The sequence below is a fragment of the Leopardus geoffroyi genome, chromosome D2 (assembly GCF_018350155.1).
Source record: "Leopardus geoffroyi isolate Oge1 chromosome D2, O.geoffroyi_Oge1_pat1.0, whole genome shotgun sequence".
Lineage (NCBI taxonomy): Eukaryota > Metazoa > Chordata > Mammalia > Carnivora > Felidae > Leopardus > Leopardus geoffroyi.
The window spans coordinates 2832947-2847628 of record NC_059334.1 but is presented as its reverse complement, the minus strand read 5'-3'; the positions used below and the strand labels follow the sequence as shown (position 1 = coordinate 2847628).

The window sequence follows — 14682 nt, the reverse complement described above, 5'->3', positions numbered from 1 at the left end:
ATTGCAATGATCTGGCTTTTTGGAAAAGACTGAAATTTAAAAAAAAAACTGAAATAAAGTTTGGGGAAAATAATTGAAACATTAATAATGTGTTTAGTATTATATCTCCCATATTGAAAAATGTAGTTTATCGTTCTGGCTTCGGGACAAGGTATCTAAGTGAATATTTGGGACAAGATAACTAAGTTATCATCTAAACTAATATTAACAATATATTCTCTTTAAATTTGCCAGTTTTTTAGCAACTTTAACTTTTCTCAGTAAATGAGACACTGGAAGTAAAATACCCAATTCAGTGCTGGGAACGTGGCAGACTTCTGGAAAATAAAGTGAGAGTCCAGTTCCAAGCAAACCAGAAGAGAAGTATTTTATATATTTAATATATCTTTAATATATAAGGTACATATTTATAAATATAACATATCTTTTATAAAAGACATCTGTAGTATATAGTAGAGCATAATATATGATAGGCAATATCTTTAATAGATTGATAATATATGAGATTATGTTTAATTCTAAAAGTAACCGATATAACACATTCACCTTTTCTAAATGCAGAAGTGGCAAACTAAAAGTAGATCCAGACATATTGGTTAATACTAAGTGTTTTAATATAAACACAAGATCACATGCAATAGAATAAGATCACATCACTGATCTCACACAATCAGAGAAGTAGAAAGAACCTTGGAGGCATGCAGAATGAACCCCTATTTTGGGGGGGGGTATAAAATGATGTCCTGAAAGTCAGGGTACTGGTTAAGGTCATGGAGCACATCTGTACGACAGCTGGAATTAGACCCCGTCATAAAAGGAGTACTGTCACTTTAAAAGATATTACATGAAAAGAAATTCATCTGTGTGAAGTTCCTATAAATAATTCACTTGCTGGACTTAGAATATTTATTTGTGGAAATCAAATGAATATAAAGTGAATCTAAGTTATGCCCCAATATGTTAAAATGATGCACAGGTCTGATGCTAAAATTGTTCTCTCAAGATGTTTTAAAAATCTTTAGTATTTTCCAATTTTATTATTTATCAGGAGGATACAAAAATAAATGTTCATCTATGATTCAATGGTGCTATCTTTGTTCTTCAGCTGCACAAAAATGAGAAATATAGATTTCTAAGTTTGTAAGTCCAAACCAGAATTGTTTTACCGTTAGTTTATAATTGAACATAATTTAGTGTCTATCTGTATTCTTCACATAACCATTTACCCAAAAATTGACGTATTTCCAAATATGAATTCTCAGCGAAAACAGACAAACTTCTGAGGTTCTTAAGTTTGCTGGGTTGTTGCTATTAAGCGCATCAACATTTAATGTGTTCGTTGAATACATATTTATTGGTCACTCTGTAGCTTGTGCATTTGGCATTTTTCTAGGCACCTGGAATATAATGGCAGGCAAATGTTTTAAAAATCTTGTACTCTGGCAATTATAATAAAGCAACACACAGTGAATAAGCAACAAGCATAAAACAAGCAGGCTATATGTTAGAAGGTGGTAAGAATGAAAAACGGTCAGGGAGGGAAAGCGGATTGTGAGTGGGGCGGCAGTAACTTGCAGTCCCGAATAGGGTGGCCAGGGGAAGATTTGAGCAAAGCCTTTGAGTCTTTGCTTAATTCATCTAAAGTCTAATAAAGCTTGCTAGCTTTTGGTTAAGATACTATCTAAATTAGTAAAAATAATTAAACTTGTTTGAATTTCAAACAGAAGAGATTAATTGTTCTGTTACATTTCCACAGGAAAATATCTGTGTACTTCCCATTGTGCAGACATCTTTAGGATTGCCTTTGACATGCTGTCGCCTTTATTACTATTGTTTCACACAAACACATCACCAATCCGTATCCCTGTCTGCTTCAACGAGGAGGGTATGTATGGAGATGGATAAAATGGCAGCAATACGTCACTCGAGGAATCGGGTCACTGCCGTGGAGGAACATGGGATACAACTTAATTCTACGTGGCTCAGTTCAGTTCGTGCCTCTGTCCCAGTGAGGGAAAGTTCTCTCACAAAACATCCTGCCTTCAGAATAACCACGCTAAGAAGCTCCTTAGAAGCCTTCCCCTTTAGCTCGCCATGAGAAAATTAGGGTGGTGTCAGTCAGTCATCATAGAGTGTTCTGGTTGCTTCAGGGATTAATTAGTCAAAGAGGAAGCACAGATTTTGATATCCATTAAGATATCATTTGTGCTCTAGGCTTTGTGATGACAGCCATCAAGTGGATGTTAAAATAGAACACAGCAACAGGTGAATGGGGGTGAAGATTTCCTCAATTGTTCATTTAGTGAAATTTTTCTTGCACAGACTTATCAGGCAGTATGAAGCCTCTAGGAATTATCTCTAGAACTGCGTTCAAATCTACATTTCAGTGTTTATAAGAGGTAATTTTATCATCTCATGATGATATACATGCCAGTAATCTAATTTATCCAAGAATATGGATTACATGGGCACCTGGGTGGCTCAGCTGGTTAAGCGTCTGACTTGGGCTCAGGTCATGAGCTCATAGTTTGTGAGTTTGAGTCCCGCATTGGGCTCTGTGCTGACAGCTCAGAGCCTGGAACCACTTCAGATTCTGTGTGTCCCTCTCTCTCTGCCCCTCCCCCACTCACTCTCTGTCTCTCTCTCTCAAAAATAAACAAACATTAAAAAAAAATTAAAAAAAAAAAAAGACTGTGGAGCTCAATCCCGCGAACCATGAGATCATGACCTGAGCCCAAATTAAGAGTCGCAGGCTTAACCGACAGAGCCACTCAGGCCCCCAGACAAAATCTTTTTGATAATACTCCACATTCTGTAAAAAGTTGATAAACCCCAGTCACAAATTCACCAACAACAGTTTAATGTAACTGAAACAAAGCCTCTCTCATTTATATCACAACAATAGATTACATTTTATATCTTGATATTGAGTTGTTGGGGTTAATCAATAACCTTCCACCTTGCTTTCCTGTATCATCAGGGACATCAAATGTAGATGCAGGTCTTGCTACCTTATTTAAGGAGCAGGTAGAATGACACCACCAACCAGGAGATGCGGTAACTGCAACGGTAAAATCTCACATGCCTTCACTGGGGGAGCACAGTTCCCCACTCCCTAGAGGTGGTTGTCAATCTGCTCTCGATGTACAGTAAGTTCATTGCAGGTGTGGGCTCAGCAGCGCCTGACCATTAGATCCTTGTTCCCATAAACTAAGAGGGAGGGAAGGAGCCTGGGCTTTAGACAGCCCCAGACGCACACTTGTGTGCTGAGCTCTGCTCAGTGCTCTGGGATTTGTGCACTTGGCTGAGGCTGATTTGCACCTCACCTCCCCGACTTGCGGGTTCTTCTCTCAGTGTATTAGGAGGGCTATCTTTGCAGCACACAACCCAGCTCGCTCAACAAGTAATAGCTTGTATTTCTCATCTTTGGAATTATACTTCCTTCTCTTCTTGGACAAATACCTATAAGTATTTTCATTGCCCTTCCCTTACTCAAATTCAGGGGGGTGGGGCGGGGGGGAAGTGTCCTTCCTAAAGATGTCGGTGGGAGGTACCAAGGAAGAGAGGTGGGTGTTTGAAAGCAGGAACATCCGGACAGCAAAATGAACACTGTGGCGTGTCTTGGGTGGGAAGCGGCTACATCATCAAACAGCTGAAGATGCAAAAGTAAGAAGTCAGACCGTATAACCTGCCAAGTGTTTAACTTAATGGTCGCAAAGCATCATGAATCCTCTCCACGGGAGTGGAAGCTAACTTCTTTATTCATCGGTGAAGGAAAATCTGTAAAATTCATGGCCATTCAGACATCCAAATAAAATGGCTAAGAACCTTACAGTGGCTTTGTCTCATCTCCAGGGTGTTCTCCTGTGTACAGGCTGCATATGGAACTGTTCCTCAAGAGCAAAAATGAAATTTAAAACAAATAAAAATGAAAGACAAAACAGAATTTGGGCAAAGTCATATTTGCATAAACACAATGTTCTGCGCATCTTCCTTTTATGGCAGCGTTTCAGCAGTTATTTAAGTGATCTAGCCATTTGTGTGGACAGAAATGAAGTGCAGGGTCCCTCCCGATGTGCCAACAAAACCAGGCTGCCAAGCCGAGGTGTACAATTGATAATAGGGGGGCCTTTATCCTCAGGGCTCTTGAGCCAATCAGATGGCATTACTGTGATGGCACAAATAATAGTCACCTTTTCTGAACATACGTTTGCCCACTCTTCAATTTTTTTTAATGTTTATTATTTATTTTTGAGAGAGAGAGAATATGAATGAAGGAGGGTAGAGAGAGAGGGAGACACAGAATCCGAAACAGGCTCCAGGCTCTGAGCTGTCAGCACAGAGCCCTACTTGGGGCTCAAACCCACCAACGGTGAGATCATGACCTGAGCCGAAGTCGAACGCTTAACCGACTGAGCCACCCAGGAGCCCGTTTGCCCATTTTTAATTACGATGCTATTCTATTTCTTTCAACAAAGAAATTGATACCCTCAGTTTATCACTTCTATTGAATTTGATACAGGTCAGGGAAGTAATTTCATGCTTTCAAATTAAAGACAGAAACAAAACAAAACTAGAAATCCTTGCCCTTTGGGGCTTTTTTCCCCTTCTTCATTTAAACTTTAACTTTGTAAAACTGTTAGATGATTTGCAATGGAACTACATTTAATGTTATTTTCTTAGAATTATTATATTTTCATTTTAAATCTTAAGGTGGAAGGAAACTTAAAGAATTGATTTCTTGCCATTTATGTAAGGCTGCACTTTAGATGGTACATCTGGTAGAATGTTATCCCATTTAAACATAACCAGAGAAAGGGATAACAAATTACAAGTCTATTTTTGACTGTACAGCAATTTATTTTAATGACTATTCTAAATATTTTCCCTCCTAAATTAACCTGGTGTAAGTTTAATGATATGGTGATTAAAAAAAATCTCACATTGAAACAAAATCTACATAACAGAGTGGCAAAATAGTTTCATAACCATTGCAATTAGAAGTTCCACCAAGGTACATTTAAGATGATACAGCTACATAATAGCATAATGGATAAGAGAATAGCATAATGGATAAGAAGATAGCCTTGCTCTGCTATCAAAGTGGACTATGGCCTCTGGTGACTTAAAGAAAAACTAAAAATAAACTACAAATCAAGTAGTAGCTTTGACAAATCATGAAAGAATATCAAGTGGAAAAAAGACAGTCTCATCAACAAATGGTGCTGGGAAAACTGGACAGCGACATGCAGAACAATGAACCTGGGCCAGTTGCTGACACGATACACAAAAATAAACTCAAAATGGGTTAAAGACCTAAATGTGAGACAAGAAACCATTAAAATCCTAGAGAACACAGACAGCAACCTCTTTGGCCTAGGCCATAGCAACTTTTTATTAGACATGTCTCTGGAGGCAAGGGAAACAAAAGCAAAAATGAACTACTGGGACCTCATCATGACAAAAAGCTTCTGCACAGCAAAGTAAACAGCCAATAAAACTAAAATGCAACCTACTGAACGGAAGAAGACATTTGCAAGTGACATATTTGATAAAATGTTAGCATCCAAAATCTATAAAAACTTATCAAACTCAATGGCCACAAAATAAGTAACTCAGGAATGGCAGAAGATATGAATAGACATTTTTCCAAAGAAGACATACAGACGTCTAACAGACACATGAAAAGATGCTCAACGTGACTCATCATCAGGGAAATAATACAAATCAAAACCACGATGAGATACCACCTCACACCTGTCTGAATGGCTAAAATCAACGACCCAAGAAACAACAGATGTTGGCAAGGATGTTCCCACTGTCCGTGGGAATGCAAACTGGTGCAGCCACTCTGGAGAACAGTACGGAGGTTCCTCAAACAGTTAAAAATAGATCTACCCTATGACCCAGCAATAGCACTGCTAGGAATTTACCCAAGGGATACCGTAATGATGATTCAAACAGGCACAGGAACCCCAATGTTTACAGCAGCACTATCACTAACTGGCAAACTATGAAGAGAGCCCAAGTGCTATATACACACAATGGAATGTTACTCAACCATAGCAAAGAATGTAGTCCTGTCTTTTGCGACATGGATGGAGATAGACAGTTTCATGCTAAGTGAAGTAAGTCAGAGAAAGATATGATATGATTTCACTCATGTGTGGAATTTAAGAAACAAAACAGATGAACATGTGGAGGGGGGGGGTAAAGGAGAGAGAGGGAAACACACCATGAGAGACTCTTAAAGATAGAGAACTATGGGTTGATTGAGGGAGAAGAGTGAGTGATGGGTACGAAGGAGGACATTTGTTGGGATGAGCACTGAGTGTTGTATGTAAGTGATGAATAACTCATTTCTACTCCTGAAACCAGTATTATACTACATGCTAACAGAATTTATATAAAAACTTGGGAGAAAAAAAAAAAAGATCTTTAGGACTATTCCAAAATTTGTTTATCATGATCCCTGTATTTTTCCCAAAACTTTATTATATTTATTTTTAATTTTAAGGATCAGAATAATTATGGAATATATGTTTTCACATGTAGTATTAGTCTGCCTGGAAGAGAAATGGAGGTGTTCAATTTTGTGAAAAGGGGGAGGTATACAGTACTGTGCACTCCCTCTGAGAGTGAAGAAATTCCCTTTCTAAACAAGCTTTCTGTTTACCTTTCTGTAGTACTACCAGCCAAGGACAATCATATTTTCATACAGGAATTCAAAAGAACAAAGAAAAAAAAAAGTACTAAAGACTGTAAGAGTGAGTCTGTTCTAAACCAGGAAAAGGCATAGGCAGGCAGCTCCTTGAATATTTATAAAGTCAATTTATTTACTTTTATTTTTTTTAATGCTTATTTATTTTTGAGAGAGAGAGAGAGAATGAGCTGAGGAAGGGCACAGAGAGAAGAAGAGAGAGAATCTAAGCAGGCTCCGTGCTATCAGCACAGAGCTCGACTCGGGGCTCCGATTTATGAACCAGGAGATCAGGACCTGAACCAAAGTTGGACACTCAACCGACTGAGCCACCCATGTGCCGCTGTAAAGTCAATTTCTTAAACCTCCATTAGCCACTGCTATAAAATACCAAAAGAATAAAGTTCATGTAATAGTCTTTCATAATTTGGTGATGTGTTTAATAGATTGAAAGTAATTGATAATTTTATCATAGAAAGAACCACGGTCAGAAAAAAAAAAAAAAACCTGCTAAACCTATTCATTCATTAAAGTACAAATCAAAAAAAACAAAACAAAACAAAAACAAAAAAAAACAAAACAAAAAAACTGAATGATTTTCAAGCCATCCTCAAGTCTGATCACATCATTCCAGTCCCCAACTTTCTTAGCTGTGATAAATTTCTAAGTGCTGTTTCTGGTACTGTGGCTCATTACAAGGGCAAGTGGTAGTGTGGAGGCAACCCAAGAGGGTGGGTGTACAGAAAAAAACAAAACAAAACAAAACACAATACAAAAAGGATTAGGATAAAATATGGGGGAGATTTATTTATTTTTTAATGAGCTTTTGCGGGGCGCCTGGGTGGCTCAGTCATTTAAGCCTCGGACTTCAGCTCAGGTCATGATCTCATGGCTCATGAGTTCAAGTCCTGAATTGGGCTCTGTGCTGACAGCTAAGAACTTGGAGCCTGCTTCAGATTCTGTGTCCCCCACTCTCTCTGCACCTCCCCTGCTCACACTCTGTCTCCCTCTCTCTCAAAAATAAATATGTGTTAAAAAAAACTTTTAAATGAGCTTTTGCCTACTGAGTATTTATGACACAATAGGCATTTTGTATTAATTACCTGCGTTGGTTTGGACCCCATAGTTTGGTTTTGGCCCCACTAAGAGGCAGGGATCACTACCACTATGTCAGACTCCTACGAGGAAAGCGGTGCTCAGAGCTGTCTGAGGTCCCATAGTGCAACAGTAAGTGGCAGAGAGGGTGTCTCGCCTCGAAGCCCAAGCTCTTTTCTCAGCTGTACAAGTGCCATTTTTCAGAGATGTTGTTGAACAGTGAAATAGAAGAACTATACCCAAAGCATTTCTTTTCCTTTTTTTCTTCTTTTATCTTTCTTTTTTTTTTTTTTTTTTTTCCTTGAGCAAAGATTTAACAAAAACTTGAAGTTGGACACAGGCTTTAATCCCTTCAATTCTTTTAGCCATTATTTTGTCATCATAACACAATATTGTATTCCTTTCACCAAAATGCACAAAATCCTAGCATAACCAATGGTTTCAGTTGAGAAATTATGTAATGAACGCAGCAAATGCAGTTTCCAAAATGCTGTCAAAGAAACAAAATCATGCAATTATAAATTCTTCCACGTCATCTTTCATTTCTAATGCAATGTGTATTTCTGAATTATTTCTGAGGCTTAGCAACGGTTCAGACAACATCAGATTACTTGCAAACATAAGGAATCTCAGGTCCTAGGACAGTCTCAGGGAGTCTGAGAAGGCAAGGCTTTTCAAGGAAACTAGGTCATGGAAGAGAGTACCGCCATAATCCTTAGAAAGCTGGATGCCATTGTCTTTTCTAGAAGGATATGTGGTACAATTCTCCCCTGTGGGGAAGCAATAGGGTTAGAAATCTCTGGCTCAACCAAAGCTGTTCTGTTGGAACTATGTTGCATGTATATTAAGAATACAGAATTTGTTCCTTCTCAACTTTTCATTTTGAATATAATAAGCCATTTTAATGCAGATTAACACATTTACTTTCTAAATATACTCAGACTAAGCTAATTTGGCCAATCCAATTCAGCCTCCCACTTGGTGACAATGCACAATCCAGAGGTTTTAAAAAAAGGGAAGTCACTAATGAGGACAAAGGAGGAAGAGGCACCTCTGACCCTCCACCCCAAGGTCAGACTCAGCTTCCTGCCCATGCCAAACTACCAAAGAACTAAACCCAGTACTCCCTATGCAACAGTGGACAGAAATCAAAACCCGGTGGTTCAGAACTTCCCAGGTCTCAAAGAGAATTCGATGCCTAATTTGTACTGAAATAATGTCAGAATATTATCCACATCAGTGAAAGTCTGTGCCCTATCAACAGTGCGGGACCCCGGTGTCCATTCTCTCCAGACATGGTCTTTAACACACAACCCTGGGGCACCTGGGTGGCTCAGTGGGTTAAGCGTAGGACTCTTGATTTAGCTCAGGTGGCGATTACATGGTTTGTGGGATCAAGCCCCCTGCTGGGCTCTGCACTCAGCATGGAGCCTACTTGGGATTCTCCCTCCCTCTCTCTGCCCCTCCCCTGTTCAAGCAAGTGTACACGCTATTGCTCTCTCGTTCTCTCTCTCTCAAAATAAATAAACTTTAAAATAAAATAAAATAAAATAAAATAAAATAAAATAAAATAAAACACAACTCTATCTACAGGGGGCAAAAATTGATTAGGTCATTTTAGTTTCCTCCCCACTTTATTTACTTATTTAAATTTTTTTTTAATATTTATTTATTCTTAAGAGAGAGAGAGAGAGAGAGAGAGAGAGGGAAAGCGAGCATGAGTGAGTGAGTGAGGGAGGGGCAGAGAGAGAGGGAGACACAGAATCCGAAGCAGGCTCCAGGCTCTGAGCTGTCAGCACAGAGCCAGATGCAAGGCTCGAACCCATGAACTGTAAGATCATGACCTGAGCTGAAGTTGGACACTTAACCAACTGAGCCACCCAGGTGCCCCTCCTTTCCACTTTTAATTTCAACTACAACAATTAAAGTATACCTCCGTTCCAAAAATCCTAGTAATTCTACCAAACTCAAATTATAAAGAAAATAAATAAATGCATACCTGCCTAAATGCATACATACATTCATAAACCAGAAATCAGAGATTTCAAGTTTTATTCCATTTTTTCCTTGTCCAATTTCAGAATTAAGGCTACTGGATTTGTGTCAGGGGGTTGTAACACATGATGTATGTCAGATGCTTAGCACAGTGCTAGGCCCTTAACTGATTCTCACAGATGGTCTTCCTCCCTCAGTCCCTAGGCTGTTTGCTTGGGAAATAATCCAGAGGACCCGGAGGAGAGTTACAGAGAGCACAGCACTTTTGGAAATACAAAAGACAAGGGCACTGACTTATAAAGGTGCACGCGGGCATACTATACCAGACAGAATACAGTAACTAGCACCTTTGCATAGGATATTATGTCCTTCGCTATCTTCTTTGGGGACAGAGCATTCCCCTTCTATCACATGCATAGAACAATTCAAATGACTTTCCTTTTTCATTTTTTTCTGTTTTGGCTGAGAAATCTTCAAAATCCCACCATTAATCCCTCCATCTCTGAAGCATCAGTCTCTAGCTCATACAGCCAGCCATGCATGCAGTGAGTTATGGGAATGTCTGTTTCCTCATAAGATTTTTAGGTCCTAAGGTGCAGAGGGCATGCTCTAATAATTGTTGTCTCCTCAGACACTGGCATATTATCTGGAAAATAGCCAAGTATCTAATAAATGTGAGTACAATGGCAATATACAGCCAACAGACGCATAGATCCATGGTGGGCCTTGTAGCCTTTCATGTTCTGATTTTTGTGGGCCATGTGAATTCCCTCATAATGGCAGAAGTCACAGACAAAACTTTCCATGAGTGTACACATCGCTAGCTATTCAATTATAATTCAAAAGCATATTTTGCCCTCTTAAAAATAGGGTTTGGGGCACCTGGGTGGCTCAGTCAGTTAAGCATCTGACTCTTGATTTCAGCTCAGGTCATGACCTCACAAAATGAGATTGAGCCCATGTCAGCTCTGCACTTGACAATGTGAGCCTGCTTGGGTCTTTCTCTCTCTCTCTCTCTCTGCTCCTCCCCCTGATTGTTTTCTTTTCCTCTGTCAAAATAAATAAATAAATAAATAAATAAATAAATAAATACATACATACATACATACATACATACATACATACTTTAAAAAATTGGATAGAATTACCAAACAAGAAAGACAAAGGTGGTTAGAATAATTATTACATAGCCTGCTAAATAAAGCCCAAATATATCCCAGGTATGTTTCCAAAAGAGTGACTGGGAATCTCTGATTTCCACTCAATGTATAGTCATACAGTGTCTTTTCCTTTCCTCCTTTGCTTTTATTCTTGAAAGTACAGCGAGAAGAATATGAACGAGAAAGCCCCCTTTGCTCCAAGTGCACTAAATTTCCCTCCAAACCCTTCTCAGCATTTCAACTTTTGACAATTACTCCACAACGCACTGTCATGCGGTAAAGTCTTCAGATGCTGAACTCAGTCTCTATTTAAAGTCTCTGCTGTGGGGCGCCTGGGTGGCGCAGTCGGTTAAGCGTCCGACTTCAGCCAGGTCACGATCTCGCGGTCCGTGAGTTCGAGCCCCGCGTCGGGCTCTGGGCTGATGGCTCAGAGCCTGGAGCCTGTTTCCGATTCTGTGTCTCCCTCTCTCTCTGCCCCTCCCCCGTTCATGCTCTGTCTCTCTCTGTCCCAAAAATAAATAGACGTTAAAAAAAATTTAAAAAAAATAAAGTCTCTGCTGTGTTGATAACCATCTGGTGTACTGGTCTGTGCCCTCATGTGCCTCAACATTAACCTTGTCATTGTTATGGTTGTTGCTGTTAGTAGCATTAAGGTTGCCTGGAAATACATGCTTTTGTGGAGCTGGTACTTCCAAGAATGTATGAAATTGATTCTCCTTGGTCCCCAAACTGTCCCTTAAGTTTATGACTATGAAGTACAGTAATAAATCAAATGGTGTATATTTATGATTATGCAATAGTAGGATTAAGGCACGACTGGATTTTGTACTGTAAGTTTTTGGATTCGTAGTAACAGAATTTTCAAGAAGCAGTGAGGAATTATATCCCTATATCAGTCTGTGAGAACTGGGCATTCTCCATCAAAGGCAGCTCAACCCCGAGCTGGTCCCAGGAAGTGAAGGACCCTGGGACCTTTCTCAAGAGGTCTGCCGGTGGGTTAGTGGGATCCTCTGACAGAAGGATCCGTTCTCTTTCTAAAGAGGCAGATCCAGGATTCCTTGGGAACTAAAGGCTCTAGAGACACCCCAAACACCTGCTGTCCTCATCAGTACAGTGTCCCCCGCACCACATGGGGAGAGTTGGGTCTTCCTGAGCAAAGGCCTCGATCCCCTTTTCACTATAGCTCTGAAGGATGGCATTATAAATATATTTTGTTTTCCTTCTACCTGGGTGTCTCCGTGCTTTGCTTAATAGCCTGCTTGATTAGAAAAAAAGTGAAATTTTTGTTAGCTTCATCCTTCACAGAGCTAAACGACTCTTTGATCAGACTAAACTAGATGGTACCTTTGAGAACCCAGACCTGACACTCAGGGTTGAGATCGGAATTCTCACTGCCTCCTGGGAACCATACATTTACCCTTATTGGAGCCCCTACCCACAATGAAAATGCAGCTAACTAACTATCCCTCCATTTTAGTAAAGAGGTCCTGATAATAGGTACCATGTCATTTCTTCCTGATTTTATCCTCAGTATCCAGCAAAGAGCATGCAAAGGAATGGGTTTTTATTCAACGCTTATTGAATAAATAAATACATGAAATGTTCACTATCTGCTGAGTAAGTAAGTGAGTGAACAAACAAGTCACAAGACAGGAACTACTGAGACAGGATTCTTGGAGGCCAGTTCTCAGCAACGGATGGGACTGCAGTGTGTGGTCCGGGTCCACCAGCCTTCCCAGTGCCCAGGTGAGCAGGACTGGTCCGCAGGCCTGTAATTACCACAGGTGAATCCGACTACTCAGACAGCGGAACACGAACACCTGTCAGAGCTGGGGACAGTGCTCAGCTAACAGGACAGGACCTGTTCAGAGGCATGGAATAATAATGAAAGAATGAAGAAAATAAGGATTAATCCGAAGGATGTCGTAAAGCATCTCCTTAGCACTTGGTACCCTGTCTATTTTTCATCCTTCCAGCTCTTTCTGGCAGCTCTGTTCTGAAGCAGCTCATTCAGGCCTGAGGTACAGTTCCACTAGATAAGCCTACATGCCATAGAAGGAGCTCAGTTCCCACCATGCTTACTTTTAGAGGAAGAGACAGGTTCTCCAACACAGCTAAATTTCAGCTGGCCCTGTATCAATTAGGACGAATTTTTGTTGTAAATGACAGAAATCCTAAAATGAAACTGACTTAAGGAGACTGGTGGATATAAATAAAAAGTGGAGACATGGTTCAAGACGAGCTCAAGAGACAATACTGAGACATGGAAGAAAATGCTAACAGTGGAAAGGAAGCCCAAAGAGACAGAAATATTGGAGTCTCCAGACACAGACTTTAAAATCTCCCTTCTAAAACCATGCAATAGCTCTACTGTGTATTCTCATTTTGCAGGTGGAGCATAATTAGGTCCGGATAGGCTAACTCAGTCTCCCACCCGCACCCCTGCTCTGGCTCATGCAGTTACCAGATGAGCCAGAGTGAAATGCTGAGCTTACTACAGACCCCACTCACTCTCCCCAGCTCACTGCCCTGTTTGCTAAACAATTACAGGAAGCACAGGAAATAAAAATGAGAGAAATGAGGACACAGAGAAAACCTGCGCACAGGGAATCAAACCCAGGAGTGACCATGAAGTTCCCCCACTGTGGGAACAGTTACATTCTGTTCAGCCAGTGTCTCCTCTGCTGAAAAAGAGCTAACCCACCAACCCCCCCACCAGCCCCGCTTCTCACAATTATACCTCCCACTTCTTCAGTGCTTGACTCTGTGCTTTTATTATTATTATTTATTTATTTATTCTCCTGTTAGTTAACGTACAGTATAGTACTGGTTTCAGGAAGGGAACCCAGTGATTGATCATTTACATACAACACGCAGTGCTCATCCCAACAAGTGCCCTCCTTAATGCCCATCACCCATCTAGCCCATCCCCACCCACCTCACTCCATCAACCCTCAGTTTGTTCTCTGTACTTATGCGGGGGCGGGGGGGAAGGAAAGTCAGAGCACAAAAACAACCCATGGCACAACATCCTGGGGAATTAAAAATAAACATAAGCAATCGGGGAAGGGAGGGGTGGAAACTGGTGGGTTTTGAAGTCAGAGAAAAGGAAACTCTAACAGCAATGGCCACAGAGAAGATCAATAAGGACCAGATCCCAGCAGCCAAATCCCAAAGGAGGCTTCAGTACATTTAGCAAGTGAGGTCTCTAAAAAGATTAGGGAAAGTGTCTTGAATGAAGAATATCCACAAGCCAATAAACTACAAGATAAAAATACACAATGTGTATTAAGAGCATAATTCAAATACAGTAAGTTAAGGACAGAAAGAGCACAGTAGGAAGGAGACACGATAAAAACAATGATAAAAATTTAACTGAAACACATTGCTAACTTTTTGCCAAATTGTGCCAGATTTTATGTGTTAATCATCCATTGGTCTTTAACTGTAACAATCCGTGCTTTTAATAATCATTATTAATTATATTTGTGCAGGATGTGGGAAGAGCAGACGATGCATTAACCCTAAATCTTAATAATATCAATTTTTTTTCATCTTTGTCCAGGATCTTTAATTTCCTGTTTATCTGTCATGATATAGTGTCATTGCATAGTGAAATCTTAAGGATTTTCACCCCAATATCTTTCAATATTACAACAGAAACACTATATTAGTTAAAAGTATGCATTTACCAATGTGAAAATCTGAATTATATTGTGTACCTTAAAAGTT

At 39.9% G+C, this 14682-nt stretch overlaps 1 protein-coding gene across 1 annotated transcript in view; it reads right to left on the bottom strand.

The window, feature by feature from the left end:
* Positions 1-14682, bottom strand: part of PCDH15 (protocadherin related 15) — a 1244966-nt gene that overhangs the window by 1025736 nt on the left and 204548 nt on the right. The window lies entirely within an intron of this gene.